General features: G+C 50.9%; 1 protein-coding gene across 1 annotated transcript in view; it reads left to right on the top strand.

Moving 5' to 3' along the window:
- The first annotated feature begins 286 nt into the window (after positions 1 to 286).
- Positions 287 to 17,718, top strand: part of LOC138287316 (zinc finger protein 271-like) — a 56,755-nt gene continuing 39,323 nt past the window's right edge. The window contains exon 1 of the mRNA XM_069227669.1: positions 287 to 446. The gene's annotated coding sequence lies outside the window, so the exon portion shown is untranslated. The remainder of the gene's footprint in view (positions 447 to 17,718) is intronic.

Raw genomic sequence — 17,718 nt, 5'->3', positions numbered from 1 at the left:
ACCACTCCGTTGCAAACATGGACATTCATTTTACCCACATTTTGTATCCAATCTCCCTCTTAGGTTTCTTTATTACACGCGGCAAAGTCTCATCGAAGAATCCACAGGAGCCTGGAGGCGGCGGTCCCGCCAGCGGCCACCGGAGGGCGCTCCTCGCCTGCTGATGAAATCCACTGAGCACACTGTATGGAAGGGAGAAGGGTTTCCTCTTCCGGGTCAGCGGCGGCAGAGACAGCACCGGCAGCGGATGCTGACATCACTTCCGGCCTCTCCCTCTGTGTCCAGCCTGCTGCAGAGGAGGAAGGACCCCCTGTCTGTCTGTGCAGTTATCTTCATCTTCAGACCCTCACAGACCCCCCTCAGACCCCAAATCTGCCTCGGCCCCCCCCCCTCAATTCCCAGGAGGAGGAGAGAGCCTGGAAATGTCTGCACCGGTTTCTGCTCAGGTAGGAGATTGTCAGCACCTTCTGCTGTGTTTGTAGAAATAGACTGAATAATCCTGAGGAATCTGTGCACATTGCACTGCATCTTACTGCAATATGAGGAATCTGTGCACTGCATCTTACTGCACTGTGAGAGATCTGTGCACTGCATCTTACTGCACTGTGTGGTATCTGTGCACTCCACTGCACCTTACTGCACTGAGATGAATCTCTGCATTGCATCTTACTGCACTGTGAGGGATCGGTGCACTGCACTGCATCTTACTACACTATGAGGAATCTGCACTGCACCTTACTGTACACTGTGACGAATCTGTGCACTGAATCTTACTGCACTGTGAGAGATCTGTGCACTGCACTGCATCTTACTGCACTGTGAGGAATCGGTGCCACTGCACTGAATCTTGCCACACTATGAAGAATCTGTACACTGCACTGCATCTTACTGCACTGTGAGGAATCTGTGCGCTGCACTGCATCTTACTGAAGGGAGCGGTCTGTGCACTGAACTGCATCTTACTTCACTGTGAGGAATCTGTGCACTGCACTGCATCTTACTTCAGTATGGTGAATTTATTCACACTGCACTGCATCTTACAGCACTGTGAGGAATCTGTGCACTGCATCTTACTGCACTGTCAGGAATCTGTGCACTGCATCATACTGCACTATAAGGAATCTGTGCGCTTCACTGCATCTTACTTCACCGAGAGGAATCTGGCACACTGCACTGCACCTTACTGCAAATCTGTGCACACTACACTGCATCTTAGTGCACTGTGAGGAATCTGTGCACTGTACTGCATCTTACTGCACTGAGAGGGATCTGAGCACTGCACTGCATCCTACTGCACTATGAAGAGTCTGTGCACTGCACAGCATCTTATTGCACTATGAGGAATCTGTGCACTACACTGCATCTTACTGCACTGTGAGGAGTCTGTATACACTGCATTGTACAGGGCTATGAGAAATCTGTATACACTGAACTGCTTTTTATTATATTGCGAAAACTCTGTGCTTGCTGCAATGATTTTGACTGCACTGTGTGAAAATTGTGGATCTTGCACTGTGCTGTGCTGTGCTGCACTATAAGAAATCTGCGTAACATGCACTACTTTTTACTGCACTATAGATAATCTGGCCAACCTGCCCTGCATCTTACTACACTATGAGAAATCTTTATGATGATCACTGTATGCTATCTTTCCCTTATAGGGCAGCACAGTAATTAATGCCTTCTTCATAGATGGAGGCATTGCCCTATATCTACAAAGGATTTATAAAGGCGAGTTAAAATTGGGGCTGCAACCAGCCCCTGAGGAAGCGAGGCCTGTGGATCCCAAGTTATAAAGCCTGTTATTAAGCAACACAATAGAACTTCCTGTTAGAGTGACTGAGGTCGGAATCAGACTTGTGGCAAATTCCAAAATGGAGGGCCACCAACTTGACTCATTCTCCCGTAACTGGGATACCACTACAAATATAGGACGCAATGGTAGAACAGCTATGGCTTGTGAAACATTCACCCCCATTTATACCCCTCTGTGAGAACACAGAGTTCAGCTTGAGGCTGGATGGACAGGTCTTTGGGAAGTGGGGAGAGGCGAGGTGCCTTAAAATAGGTGATACATTCCATTTTGCTGAAATAAAATCCTTCGAACTGGTAAATGGTGCCGACTCACATCACCGACAACTTGAGCTTTGCTCTCATTGTCTATTTGATGTCACTCAGACCTACTCAGTGAAAAACATCCCCGCAGTTTACTATTAGCCATCTATAATTCAATAGATGTGGTATCGCAGACACTACTTGTCGCAGAAATTTCCTTTAGGAAGAGGTAGATGAGTAAATGTTGGCAATCTTTGGGTCATGGAGTGATGTTTGATTGGTACAGCCAGCACACTCTTCTTTTCTTCAAATATTTTATTCCATGCTTCCCGGCAGAAGGATGTAGCAAATAGTATTGCAACTCCCTGATTTAGAGGAAGACAAAAATTGATGGAGGAAACGTTTGGGCCTAAATTAGTCCTTTTCTAGGAGGCGTGGCTCTTGCATGAGACATGTTGCAGGCTGATTTATGTTGCAGTGACAAGACTGCAAGTCATTTGACTTGGGCATTCAGGCCTGTGCATTTGGACTGATGATGTTCAGTGTGCCATTTCCCTGTGGCATGTTTCTGCATTAAGGTTTGTGTGTTTTGTTGTCTGTGTGACACCTTGACATTGTGACCATGGATCCATCACACATCTAGATTGTGTGGGTAGGAGACCTCTGGAATTGAGTGCCCCGGTTTTACTCGTTCCCACCCAAACCATTCTAGGATTCTTTTAGTTTTTGATCACTACTCGCATTGGTAGCCTTGAAAGTCAGTTTTACCACCTGTATCCAGAAAAACACCTTTTAGGATTTAACATCAATATAGGGCATGCAGAACTCTTCCAGCACTGAAAGAAAGTGGTTCATCAGGTGCCAAAATGTGGTAGGAGCATTTATGAGAGTGAAGGATATGGCCTAAATTAGTACAATCCCTCTGACACAGAGGCTGCTCTGCTCCTAGGTGCTAGGTATTAAGTTGATCTGTCACCAGGCACCGGTCAGTTCAGAGATGCAAGCAGTGCCCAACCTGTCCACTTGCTCATCATCTCTCGGAACCGGATGTGCATTGACTTGGTCACATTATTGATGGCCTGGGAGTCCAATCAAAAGTGCGGTCAATGAATCCTGTCTTGTGCACCATTACATCTGAACTGGCCCAAGGATTACAAGAAAACTGAATCACCCGAAGTCCACATCTTGGCAGCTTCAATCTTAATGCACTTTGTACTCAGCCAATTACCTTCACTGGCAGTCCTTGCAGAGTTATCATTTTATTGAACCCAAGAAGTGTGCTGCCATGTAGAACTGGTGCTTGGTTTATGCTTATCTTCTCTCTGCAAATTCAAGTGACCGCATTCTCGTTTGAATTCCACTTGTACTAGAATGGCAACCATGTTGGGTGTACTGGGCTATTTCATCTTTGCTCATCCAGAGATTCGTGTCTGTTATTGTTTACTCTTTCTAAGACCAGCATCCAGCCGGTTCCAGTTTTCTGACCCGGATGTTTTCATGGCCTTCTGGTCCTCAGCAGGTTGGTGTATTGTCTGGAGATTCCTGACAGAATCTTCCTTTGCAGCACCAAAAAATCAAGAAAGAAATTAATCACCAACAGAAGTCTCTACATTAAATTGGTAACGAGTGTATGTGCAGCACTTTTTTTTTATTGACTCACTGACCTCCTACTGATTGAAGAGGTTTTTGTTTCCTTTGTTATATCCTGATCCTAGAAAAAAATAAGTAAGGATAAATTAAATCAAGGGTGAAGTGTGGGGTCAACACTTAACATGTTCATAATTAACAAGTGCAAGACAATTGTTTGAATCAGAAAAGTTAATTCCCAAAAGATTGACAGATCCAGGCGTTCAAGGAATGGAGCTAATTCCTGTTAGTAAACTTTTAATGAAAATAATCCAGTGATTGGAACTCCAGGTATAAGAAAATGTGATTGGAGGAATAAACAAGAAATGATTAAGTAGCTGTTTTCTAATAACTGATAAGCCTTACCTTTTCTCAGAGAAGCAAAGACCAGACGACCCTGAGTTCAGCATTACAGCTTAGTGAAAGAGGGAAAGTTTAGAAGTGCAAGACTCTTACTTAGACGTATAGTGGAATGTTGTAGTCACATTTCACTCATTACTTTGTTTATCTCAGAGCACAGTTGATGCCTGCACTAAAAGATGGACGTACTGCATTGAGATCAAGACTAGTAATATTTGGAAAGTACACACTGAGGATGTCATCTTTCTGTTTTTTTTTTCTCACATCCCTTTCTCTTCTCCCTACTAGAAAGTAGCTCAGTCCCAAGTGTTAATAAAACTTTGGGCCTAGGCATAGGGAACCAGCATCTGTAGTTCGGTTTCATCACCAATGGATTGTACATCCTAACAGATTAGTGCTTAAACATTATAGACCATGACACTCTTAAATCATGTCACATATTACACGCTTTTGTCACTTGTACTACCTTATATGGCCTGCACTATGTGTCCCCCAAATCTCTTGGTCAAATGGAATGCAACACCAACACCTTCTGACCCTCCTGATGTCCCCTCAGTATTGCTTTCTTGTCATACCAGTCATCAGCTTTTGGCTTGCCAAAGGCTTTCTTCACCTTTCTTCACCCGACCTGTGTATGCCATGAACTTCCTGAGGCCAATCTCTTAGTTCTCTGCATCCTTCTCTGAAGTTCTATTCCACACTTCTCTCACTGAGGTGAGCGGGCCTCGCACTCGGTGTCCAAATAGAGGTTAAAGAGACTGAACCCTACTCCTTTCTGCAGAATCTTTCTGCAAACAAGGAAGAGTCATGACAACAGAAAACCCCACTTCCTGCTGAGGTTCTCTGTAGAGTTTCCATCAAGCTCTTCTCAGGGTCTTGTTAGACCGTTCCTCCAACCCACTGGTTTGCCAGCCGTATGCTGTGGGGAAGTGCTAGGTCATGCCAGCTGGCTCCTACACCTCTCTCATTTAAAAAGAAATATTTTGTTCACCAGTCAGAAATGACTATTTTAAGAAATCCATTGCTTGATAAGATCTCAAGGAGTGTCATACAACTATCTTTGCAGTCGTGCTCCTCAGAGGTACCGCCTCTGGATACAAGGTCGAGGGGGGGATCAAATGAGCTAACAATGTCAGTGCACACTCACTCAGATGGTATGCCTCTTACCTGACAGTGGCATCAATAGTGCCCCGGTCTTACATTGTGACGTTCCTCTCAGTTGGCAAGTAGGACAGTTTCTACAGAATCTCTATGTATCTCTGTATATCCCCAACCAGCAGAACAAAGAGTCCAACTTATCCTGACTCTTCCCAAATAACAAGTATCCTGCTAAGGGTCTCTGTGCAGTAATGGGTTTACAGCCTCTAACCCGACCCAGCAATTCACAGGCTTATAGTAAAGCGGTCCATTCTCCAGTCAACATTATGGCCCTCATTTCAACTTTGGCGGGTGGCAAGCGCAGCCCGCCAAGTTGAATCCGCCGCGCGGCCGCACTCCCGCGGTGGCTATTTGGAGATCACCGCTGGGCCGGCGGGCGAAAACCTAGTTTCCGCCCGCCGGTCCAGCGGGGATCTCGGCCACAACACGGGAGCTGGCTCCAAATGGAGCAGGCGGTGTTGCGGCAGTGCGACGGGTGCAGTTGCACCAGTCGCGCTTTTCACTGTCTGCATAGCTCCATGGGGCCGTGGCAGGGGGCCCCTGCACTGCCCATGCCAGAGGCTTGGGCAGTGCAGGGGCCCCCAGGGGCCCTGCGACTCCCCTTTCTGCCAGCCTTTTCATGGCGGTTCATACCGCTATGAAAAGGCTGGCGGGAGGGGGGCTCGTAATCCCCTGGGCAGCCCTGTCCTGAGGGATTACAACCGCCGGGACCAATGAGGCGGGAAACCGCCGGTCCTGGCAGTGCGACCGCGGTGCTTCCGCCACGGTCGTAATCCCATGTGAAGTACCGCCAGCCTGTTGGCGGTGCTTCCGTCGAAACAGCCCTGGCGGTCTTTGACCGTCAGGGTTGTAATGAGTGCCTAAGCCTTCAGCCTCTCCTTTGCTGACTCATTCCTGAGTTACTTTCCGAAGTCCCACCAGTGTAAGGCATTCAGCTTGTGTCTGGTGGAATTTCCCTCAGGTGAGTTCTCTAGCAGCTGACAACTCTTGCAACTCCGACCCTGACCCAGACTCAAACACTTGAGCCCATATTACGAATAGGGCATATTTCCCTGTTTGCACAATGGTGCACCATGTGCAAACTGGGAAAATGCAACCTTTTATGATGAATGTGCCGCTCTCAGGGTCGCCATGAGTGAAGCTGGCCTAGGGCAGCACATTCAAGTGAAATATGGAGCAGCTGCTTCAGAGCTTCTCCGTTGTTCTCCTGCACTTTGAAGCGGGATTAGAAATCCCTTTGCAGGCGGGTCAGTGAGTGAGTACACGTGCCTGCAGGGGGATGTCTGAGCTGTCCAGGAGACCCCCGTTCTTTCCTTGAGAGGGCTGCCCTCGGGGTGCACACTGAGAGTGCACCACCTTTTTGTGTCATACTTTCAGTGCCCCTCCCAAGGGCATGTTTGCCTCAACGTCTGCTCCTTTGCGGAGAAGCAAATAGATTCCCTCATTTGCATGGTGCCATGCACCCATACAAATGAGGGAATGCTCTCTCCTGATAGCACAGGCACTACACATGCGCCAGTGCTATCAGTATTACATGACCGCCTGTGGACCCTTCTGTAATACCACTGTGCCCCGGGAGGGGAGGATGAGGACCAAGAAGGAACATACGCACTTTGTGCCCCTGGGGCAGGATGTATATTATGGCCCCAGGTCTGCTTTGGATTTCTCATCCTCCTCTCCTTCTGGAGCAGGGATGATGGACACCACAATCTGTGATTTCTCAGAGTCTCTTCTGATCCATTCACTGCCTTTCTCTGGTCCTTCCAACTAAGGGTTGGTCCCTGTCTCTTCCTTAGATGTACATGCAACCTGTGCTCTGGTCAACACACCTGATGTGGTCCAAACCCTGTCAGCTTCTGGCCCTGGTACTAAAGTAGGGATAATCTAACCATTGCCCAAGGGACATTCAGCACCTTGCTTCATCCCTCCATAGGCCACGATTGGCTTGTCATTCAGTTCGACCTCAACTTGGGTCATCGTTTTCTCCATGTCATCCCCATGAGTTACCTAGCCTTTGCCACTGGCTCTTGGGAGAATCTTCTTGGGCTTGAGAATCTTCCTCTTAACCGTAGTACTTTTCAGGGCACGGATATTCCTCCTGTTGATATTAGCTTCCAACATATACCCTGTACTTTTTGGATGGATACGCCACTCCCAAATGTCTATAGCTACTAGATTAACTGCAACATGTACCTCTTGGGTCCCCTTCACCCATAGCCAACACACTTGCTATCACAAGTGCAGCTGGTACAGTCCCTTACGTGAAGTCCATTTTGTTACCCTTGTAGCAAGTAAGCACTTTGAGCTTGGAAGACTTTTCTTGCCCTTGTGTGTCCTGACTTGGAACCCAATTCCCTTTTTGCCTGTGTCCTCCCTTGATCTTTTGGAATTTGCCCTGGACCTTATCCTCTGGGGTAAAACCTCTGTTGAATTCTGCCCTCCTTATGGTTTAAAGACAGTCTGCTCCAGCCCAGCTATTAAACCTACTGTGAGTTAACACTGGATCTTCTCTGGATCATTAACTGTCCTGTCTGACAGGTGTCACCTAAGTGGGGTAGAGCACTCCTTCTTGAGTCACTCTGTCACCATCTATTGATTAAGGGCATAAAAATCCTCCGCACCCCATCCCTCTCACCCACTCATTTCAGTTAATGAATTTGTTTCATGGAAGGCCAGCCACTCACTTGAGTTCCTCTAAGGGTACTGAGCTGGCTGTAGCCCAGACAATCCGATTAGAGCTTCCTTCATTCACTCACAGTTCACCTGCTCTGCTGCTGGCATTCAGCCAGTGACTGCTGTGCCCTCTGAGGCCAACTCACTCATTACAGTGCCCCCCTTAGACACACCATTCAAAGCCTGAGCCCTACAAGCAATCTCAAAGCTTACAAGCCTTTCCAAAATATCCAGTCCCTGCACATACGTGTGCAAAATCTCGTTTGAAGCCTTTGCACAAACGTCTTCTGAGATGGAGGTGGAATCTTCTTTCCCAGATGTAGCTGTCTCCGCTGACATTCTGAGCCTTCCTTCTACAAGGCTATCATTTCTCCCTCCAGTTCCCCCTTCTTCCCTCTCCTCATTTCTTTTTTCTTGAATCTATTGTAGGAGGCTGGCCTGGCTTGTAGTGGGTACCAAGGGGTACTTACACCTTGTGCCAGGTCAAGTTAGCCCTTATTAGTGTAGAAGAGGTGTTTCTAGCAGCTTAGGCTGATAGAAGGTAGCTATAGCAGAGCAGTTTAGGCTGAACTAGGAGACATGCAAAGCTCCCACTATACCACTGGTGGCATATGCACAATATCCTAAGAATACACAGAATTACTAAAAATAAAGGTACTTTATTTTTATGACAATATGCCAAAAGTATCTCAGTGAGTACCCTCAGTATGAGGATGCCAAATATACACAAGATATATGTACACAATACCAAAAATATGCAGTAATAGCAAAACGAAGTAATGCAAGCAATGTAAAGTTACAATAGATTGCAATAGGAGCACATAAGTATAGGGGCAACACAAACCATATACTCCAAAAGTGGAATGCGAATCACGAATGGACCCCAAACCTATATGAGCTTGTAGAGGGTCGCTGGGACTGTAAGAAAACAGTGAGGGTTAGAAAAATTGCCCACCCCAAGACCATGAAATGTAGGTGTAAAGTGCACATATAACCCGCAGAGAGCACAGAAGTCGTGATAGGGGTTTTCTGCAAGGAAGACCAACACCAGCAAAGCAACAACAGTGGATTTCCGGACCTGAGTATCTGCGGAACAAGGGGACCAAGTCCAAGAGTCGCGACAATGTTGAGAGTGGGCAGATGCCCAGGAAATGCCAGCTGAGGGTGCAAAGAAGCTGCCACCGGATGGTAGAAGCTGTGGATTCTGCAAGAACGAAGAGGGCTAGAAACTTCCCCTTTGGAGGATGGATGTCCCACGTCGTGAAGAAGCTTGCAGAGGTATTCCCACGCAGAAAGACCGTAAACAAGCCTTGCTAGCTGCAAGGGTCGCGGTTAGGGTTTTTGGATGCTGCTGTGGCCCAGGAGGGACCAGGATGTCGCCGCTTGGATGAGGAGACAGAGGGGGCGCCCAGCAAGTCAGGGAGCCCTCACAGAAGCAGGCAGCACCCGCAGAAGTACCGGAACAGGCACTTAGAAGAGGAGTGAACCGGAGTCCACCCGAAGTCAGAAAAGGGAGTCCCACAACGCCGGGCGAGAAAGCCAGCAGGATGAAGCGATACAAGGTTGCAGTAGTCGTCTTTGCTACTTTGTTGCGGTTTTGCAGGCGTCCTGAGCAGTCAGCAGTCGATCCTTTGGCAGAAGGTGAAGAGGGAGCTGCAGAGGAACTCTGATGAGCTCTTGCATTCGGTATCTGAAGAATTCCCCAAAGCAGAGACCCTAAATAGCCAGAAAAGGAGGTTTGGCTACCTAGGAAGGAGGATAGGCTAGTAACACAGGTAAGAGCCTATCAGAAGGAGTCTCTGACGTCACCTGCTGGCCCTGGCCACTCAGAGCAGTCCAGTGTGCCAGCACACCTCTGAATCCAAGATGGCAGAGGCCTGGGGCACGCTGGAGGAGCTCTGGTCACTCCCCTTTCCTTTGTCCAGTTTTGCGCCAGAGCAGGGCTGGGGGATCCCTGAACCGGTGTAGACTAGCTTATGCAGAGATGGGCACCATCTGTGCCCATCAAAGCATTTCCAGAGGCTGGGGGAGGCTACTCCTCCCCAGCCCTGTCACCTTTTTCCAAAGGGAGAAGGTGTAACACCCTTTCTCTGAGGAAGTCCTTTGTTCTGCCTTCCTGGGCCAGGCCTGGCTGGACCCCAGGAGGGCAGAAACCTGTCTGAGGGGTTGGCAGCAGCTGCAGTGAAACCCCGGGAAAGGCAGTACCCGGGTCTGTGCTAGAGACTCAGGGGATCATGGAATTGTCTCCCCAATTCCATGATCTTAGACATGTTACATGGCCATATTCGGAGTTACCATTGTGACGCTATACATAGGTAGTGACCTATGTATAGTGCACGCGTGAAATGGTGTCCCCGCACTCACAAAGTCTGGGGAATTTGTCCTGAACGATTTGGGGGCACCTTGGCTAGTGCCAGGGTGCCTACACACTAAGTAACTTAGCACCCAACCTTCACCAGGTGAAGATTAGACATATAGGTGACTTATAAGTTACTTAAGTGCAGTGGTAAATGGCTGTGAAATAACGTGGATGTTATTTCACTCAGGCTGTAGTGGCAGGCCTGTGTAAGAATTGTCAGAACTCCCTATGGGTGGCAAAAGAAATGCTGCAGCCCATAGGGATCTCCTGGAACCCCAATACCCTGGGTACCTCAGTACCATATACTAGGGAATTATAAGGGTGTTCCAGTATGCCAATGTGAATTGGTGAAATTGGTCACTAGCCTGTTAGTGACAATTTGGAAAGCAGAGAGAGCATAACCACTGAGGTTCTGGTTAGCAGAGCCTCAGTGAGACAGTTAGTCATCACACAGGGAACACATACAGGGCACACTTATGAGCACTGGGGCCCTGGCTGTCAGGGTCCCAGTGACACATACACTAAAACAACATATATACAGTGAAGTATGGGGGTAACATGCCAGGCAAGATGGTACTTTCCTACATCTATTCCTCATGTTTCTTCTGCCTCCTTTTTTTCTTCTGGAGAGCAGATTGTACATTCTGGGACTCAGTCAGGCTTAACCCAACCTAGATAATAATTCCTTGAGTCGATGACAGGGGTACCCTTGAAATCTGAGGCAAGAGAGAGAATGTCTCGAGAAATCATGGATAGTAGATTTTGGGACACATTTGGCGTGAGTCTGTGGAAGGCCTGTGCTAAGGTCTGACATCTGGTCCCTTCCTCCAGGGGTTCCTGTCAACCACCTTCCTCTAAATCCAACTCAGTTTCCTCCCTATAAACCAGTTTATCTAAGTGGTCCTCTATAAAACTTGCAATGATTCCCCCCCCATCCTTGTCTCTAAGAGTCCTCCATCCTCCCGCTAAACACATATCCTTCATCCTCCCTCTCTGATCTAAGGGCCAGGAGTCATGGTCTATTCCTATGTAACCTGTGTCTACTACTGTATTTGCAGGTTGTCAGATGCTTCGGTTGAACTTAATGTTCTGTTAAGAACAGCTGGAGATGGAACGTTCAGATATTCCACCACTTGCCACCAACTGACAGATTTAATTCAGGGGCTAATCGGCAGACAGGGTTTGCTAGGCCTATCTGTGGTGGGTGAGGTCATTTACCAGTGGTGTCCTGGGATACATCCTACTTTGGTTGTGAACACTGGGCCAAGTACAACCCTTACCACACTTAACTCTCAGGCCAGTGAGGGTGAGCTGTGACAGGCTTCTCAGGAGATATTGTGGTGGGTAGTATTAGGAGGGGCACATAATGTCCGAAGGAAGTGCTTTGTTCTCACAGTAAAACAAACTATTACATAACACAATGAGATAGTAGTACATGGCTGTAATGAGTTGACTCTAATAGTGAAGCACTGCACCCCCTTCTTTAGCTCTGTTCCTCTTCCTGCATGAATTTTCTGTCTCTGCATGTTCCCTATAGTATACGAAGAAGACAAGGATGAGGCACAGGTGCAGATAACTGGAAGCAGTCTCACGGAAGCAGAAAAGCTTAGTGCAGAGGTTTTGCCCAGGAGACTCAGTCTCTGCGTCCTTATGTAGGTTAAGCTCCATGTTTTTCTTCTCTTGGTTCTGCTGCAATTCAGGCTGTATGGCAGGTGTGTCTGTGGGGGCAGGGTGACATCCTCATGTTATCTAACAGGCGTGCTCTTAAAACAAATACACAAACCACCATTTATAAACACTAAAAGGTGGGGCATACAACAATGGAGTTTTGCTTTTCTGTGAATTGACATTGGCGCAGGATAGTTTAGAAGGGGACGAATCAAAGTAGAGAAATTAACAACATTTGTCTATATCACCCTCATCACGCAGCGAGGCACCAAACCCTCACCTCTCCATGAGCATCCAGATTGCTGCTACTATTGCTGCTGGATTCTGCTGCTTGCTTAGCTTTAATATGTCCCGCTCCTTCATGCGTATCACATGAGCCAGGACCAACTTCCCCTCAGTCAAGGCCCTCACAGCCACAGCTTTGCCAGAGCAATTTCTGCTTCCGCTCTCCTCTCCTCCAGAGCCCTCTTTGCAGCAGTCTTCTCCTTCGCTGCTTCTCACTTGACAGCTGCCTCCTCAAGCCTGAGTTTGGCCAGTTGTTGTATGAACTCCCTTTCTGCTCCCCTGACCTCTAGCTCCTCTGGGGACAGCTTGCGGGAAGAGATACTGCTGCATTTTCTGGATCTGGCAGGGACCCTCACTCCCATGGGTCCTTCTGTCTCCTCTGGAGCCATGAGCAGGACTGCCATCCTCCCCGCCATCTCCTCCTCCAACTCCTCCATATCCCCCTTGTCCTTTTCCCCCTGCGTTGTAGCTTGTAACTGGCAAGCCTCCTCCCAGGTCCTAAGGTCCTACTAGAGCTCTTGCTTCTTGGAGCTCTTGGTTGCTGGGAGCTTCCTCTCTCCACAGAATCCCTTGAGCTCAGCTACAGCGTAGCTCTCCAGACTGTTGAGGTCAAACTCCATGCTTGTATGCATAGATACCGATACATACCGGCAGGCAAAATGGAAGTGAATTTGGAAAAAGCAAAAGAGGCCAATCAAGAAGATCAAAAAATCAAGAAAAAAGGATGAGTCCAGTATCAAATTATTTATATGTGATTTGGCTGAGATTGGCAACATAGCAGATGTGTGGGAATGGATCTCCCAGCACAGTCATATAATCTGTCAACATCCTCAAGAGCTCAGCATCTCTCACCTGGCAATCCGCTGAAGGGAGCACTGGGAGTCCAGATGGGAGCTCTGGACACCCAAAGGTCCCCGTGCAGGGAGAAAACTACCCGTGGCTGAGAGCACCAGTGAGGTTCGGCAGCCAGGGAGGCAGCTAGGGTGACATTGCACACACCCTAGACACAACAACCCAGGGACCTCAAGCAGGAAGTAACAAATGCAGTGACCCCCAATTTGAAGGGGGTGTAGCGGGCAGCGCAGGGCCCAGCAGTGTTCTGTTGTGTCATAATAACCCAAAGTGGCCAGGATCAGCCTCCAGAAAGCCCGAAGCATTCCCAGCAGAGCTAGTTTCCTGCCTCACTGTGGGATTCAACAACAATAGTGAGGTCACCAGGCGCATAGGCCCACACTATTCCTCTTGGATCATAGCGGGGCTGCTTGTACTGCCCTGCCCCATAGGACCACACTAAGAGCGGGGTAAGCAGGCCCAGCTACAAAATGGAAGCCCAGTAACTCACTTCTGGGAGCGCCTGCTTAGCCCCCAGTTAGACCTGCATGGCACGGGTCCTCCGAACGTGACACAGAGAGGCGTATAAACACCTTGCTGCACTGAGAGTGACTGAATTAGGCTGCCTTCACACAGGTCGGGACCCCCAGGGGGGCCGTGGAGACCTGGAAAGGGGGTCGCACATTCCCCCAGCTGATCCTTAAAATGCCTCAGCTGAACTTTAATTTGAGTCTCATGTGCTGTGAAAGTCGCACAGACAGCTAAGGAGACTTTCAGCCCAGGGCTTCTGCTTCCTGAATGAAAAGCAAATGTGCTCTACGAGCAGATCTGCAAATGTAAAGGGTGCTTGGGAGCAGCTTTAAATGATCAAAGCTTTGTGAGGACAACATTTTTTTTTTTTTGAGGGGTAGTGCGAAGAGTTAACAACTGAGCTGTAAAGTGCATGCTTTTAATTGTAATTGTATTTACACAGCACTTACTTCATCTGGAGGTGTTGAAGGGACAGCTATTTAAAAAAAAGGTATTGCATATGCTCTGATATTACTTAAATCCACATTCTGGAAGCACAGTTTTATAATAAACCTTTTTGTAGTGGCCTATATTATACTGCGTGCAATGCAAGTATAAAATAATGCCTTTTTATATATTCACAGTGCTTTCTGTCACAGGCTGTGACCTCATGGAACTAAAAATACACAAGTCACTATTCTCAACTGTACTAACAAAGATTTAGGGGGTCATTCTGACCTTGGCGGTCTTTTCGCAAGACCGCCGAGTTACCGCGGCGGTAAAGACCGCCGACCGCGGCGGTATGCCGCGGCGCGTATTCCGACCGCTGGGAGCGTTCCGCCGGAAAACAGCCAGCAGCCACACTGGCGGTCGGCGGGAAAGTGGAGACTGGTCAACCTCCACCGCCACGCCAGCAGAACACCGCCCACCGAATTACGACCCACATTTCTGTGTGGCGGTCTTCTGTTGGCGGTCTTCTGTTGGCGGTCACGTCCCTATGGCTCCCGTCGCCTCCCGGAGGACCAACGCACAAGGTAAGTTGATCGTCCGTGAGGGGAGGGGGTGGGGGGGGTGTTGTGTGATGTGTGCGTGCATGGGGGTGTGTGGAGGGGGTGTGTGAGTGCGTGCATGCGGGCGGGGGGTGCCGCTGTGCCTATGGGCAATGTGTGTAGTTCGGCGGGTGCGCATGTTGGCATGTATGTGTGCGGGTATGTGCCCCCGTTGTGTATGTGTGTGTGTAGGGGGTGTGCATATGTGCATGTTGGGGGTGCGTGCATGTCGGGGTGCGTGTATGTGCATGTCGGGGTGGGGGGGGCAGGGGGTTTGTAACATCTCTGGGGGGTGGCAGGGGGTGGAGGGTGTGGGGGGGGGACTCGTGGGGGGTAGTGGGGGGTGGCGGAGACCCCTATCAGTGCCAGGGATGGAATTCCCTGGCCCCGATAGTGCCTACCGCCATGGTTCGCATGGCGGTTCCCGCCCGCCAAAAACCGCGGCGGTAAGCAGGGTCATGATGCGGTTGGCGGTCTTGGGTCGACCGCCGGGCCGGAGTGCGCAAACTCCAGCCCGGCGGTCAGACCGCCGTGGCGGTCGGAGTGGGAAAGTGGCGGTCGATCGCGGCGGTGACCGCCGCGGTCAGAATGCCATTTTTTGGACCGCCGGTCTGTTCGCGGTCCGACCGCCGCCTCTCCGCCGACCGCCGGGGTTAGAATGAGGGCCTTAGGCCCTCATTCTGACCCTGGCGGTCGGTGATAATGCGGCGGCCAAGCCGCCAACAGGCCGGCGGTCCAAAATATGCAATTCTGACCCTGGCGGGAACCGCCAACACAGCCCGCCGCATTAACACTCCGCCCGCCACGGCGGAACAAACAAACAGCGCGGCGGTCCCCGCCAACAGCCAGGCGGCAGACAATGTACCGCCCACCCTATCACGACCCACCAATCCGCCACCTTTTCCGGGGCGGGAGCACCGCCGATAAAAACACGGCAGAAACAGACTACGAACGGGAAAACGCTCACCTCTACGCGAGATTCCGGCAGTATGGAACCCGAGTTGCAGGTCATCCCCGCACTCCTATACCTGCTCATATACCAGGAGCACGCCCGGCGGCGCGGAAGACATCGGTGAGTACTGCACCTACGACACAGGGGAGGGAAAAGATTACCGGCACACACCCACCCACCCATACCCACTACAACACACACATCAATGCATTCCCACAGATCACTGTCACAACCCACAAACCCCCCCCTCCGAAATAATGCAAAGACCAAAAGAAGAGATCATAAACGGGCAGATATATTGAAATATGGACACCAGTAATCCCAATAAATAAATAAACTATGTACAAAATATATACAGCTACTAAATGTAGTCCAACCACTGTCCGTGGACCACAGGGGTCCTGTGCAAAGGGGCAAGGCCCAGTCCCACGACAAGAACTCCACGGAGAGAACACTGCAGGGGCATCAGAAAGAAAATAGGACAGGCACCTCAGGGGGAAGGGAAGGGGGGGCACCTCAGCCACTTGAGTACACGACGCCAGATCCACGAGGGGACTCCATGACCACTGGGCCATCCTGGGGAGTGCAAAGCCACAGTCCATACAGTCCATACAGTGGGTGGCCTGCCCACTGGGCCATCCTGGGGAGTGCAAAGCCACAGTCCATACAGTCCATACAGTGGGTGGCCTGCCCACTGGGCCATCCTGGGGAGTGCAAAGCCACAGTCCATACAGTCCATACAGTGGGTGGCCTGCCCACTGGGCCATCCTGGGGAGTGCAAAGCCACAGTCCATACAGTCCATACAGTGGGTGGCCTGCCCACTGGGCCATCCTGGGGAGTGCAAAGCCACAGTCCAAACAGTCCATAACAGACCCCACTGCCACTGAAGGAGGCATGTTGGCCAGAGGACATCCTGCAGCCCTGCCCGAGATAGATCCTGCCCTGCCACGTCTGCCAAAGGGCCAGCGGATCTTGCCTGGAAGGGCCCAGTTCAGCGCCTCTTGCCTTGAAGGGCCCAGTTCAGCGGGTCTTGCCTTGAAGGGCCCAGTTCAGCGGTTCTTGAGACGGCGGGGCCCAGCGGAGCGGTGCTTGAGACGGCGGGGCCCAGTTCAGCGGTTCTTGAGACGGCGGGGCCCAGTTCAGCGGTTCTTGAGACGGCGGGGCCCAGCGGAGCGGTGCTTGAGACGGCGGGGCCCAGTTCAGCGGTTCTTGAGACGGCGGGGCCCAGTTCAGCGATTCTTGAGACGGCGGGGCCCAGCGGAGTGGTTCTTGAGACGGCGGGGCCCAGCGGAGCGGTTCTTGAGACGGCGGGGCCCAGCGGAGCGGTTCTTGAGACGGCGGGGCCCAGCGGAGTGGTGCTTGAGACGGCGGGGCCCAGTTCAGCGGTTCTTGAGACGGCGGGGCCCAGCGGAGCGGTGCTTGAGACGGCGGGGCCCAGTTCAGCGGTTCTTGAGACGGCGGGGCCCAGTTCAGTGGTTCTTGAGACGGCGGGGCCCAGTTCAGCGGTTCTTGAGACGGCGGGGCCCAGCGGAGCGGTTCTTGAGACGGCGGGGCCCAGCGGAGCGGTGCTTGAGACGGCGGCCGGTCTATGGCCAACTGCTCATTGCCTGGTGGTGCCCTCCTGGGCAGCGGGGATGGTGTTCCTTCAATGCCCACCTGGGCTGTGGGTGGTGGGGCCCTCCTGGCCAGCTGGGCTGGGTCCTCCCTGGGCAGCGGCTATGGGGGTGGTGGGCTCCTCCTGGGCAGCAGGCCTGCTGCCTGACCTCTCCGACTTGCTGCCCTTGCCCTCCTTAGTCGGGAGTCTGTGGCCCTTTCCTCCCTTTGGAGCTGTGGCTGGTGACTGTCTCTGGGTGGTGTCCGGGGGGGATGTAGAAGCCGGGCTCCTGCGGCGCCCCTTCCGCCTTCTGCTCCTCTTCCCAGGGGGTGGGCTGGCTGTCCCCTTGCTGCTGGGCGAAGATCCAGACATGCGGGCTGGTGGGCTCCAATACCCCTGCACCCTTGTCAAGGGGGCTGCAGGGCTGGTGGTGGCTGAGGTGCTCTTCTTACCCCGACGAGAAGGAGGGGGGGGCTCAGGGTCAGGAAAGAAGTTAGCAGTGGCGAGGAAGAGTTTCTTGGGACAATGGAGAGTGGTAGGTACAGTGGGAATGGGAGTGGAGGGAGAGGATGTGGTTGTAGGTGAGTCACGTTTGCT

This window comes from Pleurodeles waltl, chromosome 4_1, assembly GCF_031143425.1.
Source record: "Pleurodeles waltl isolate 20211129_DDA chromosome 4_1, aPleWal1.hap1.20221129, whole genome shotgun sequence".
NCBI lineage: Eukaryota > Metazoa > Chordata > Amphibia > Caudata > Salamandridae > Pleurodeles > Pleurodeles waltl.
Note: the sequence above shows the minus strand (reverse complement) of the source record. Positions and strands in the feature narration are given on the sequence as shown.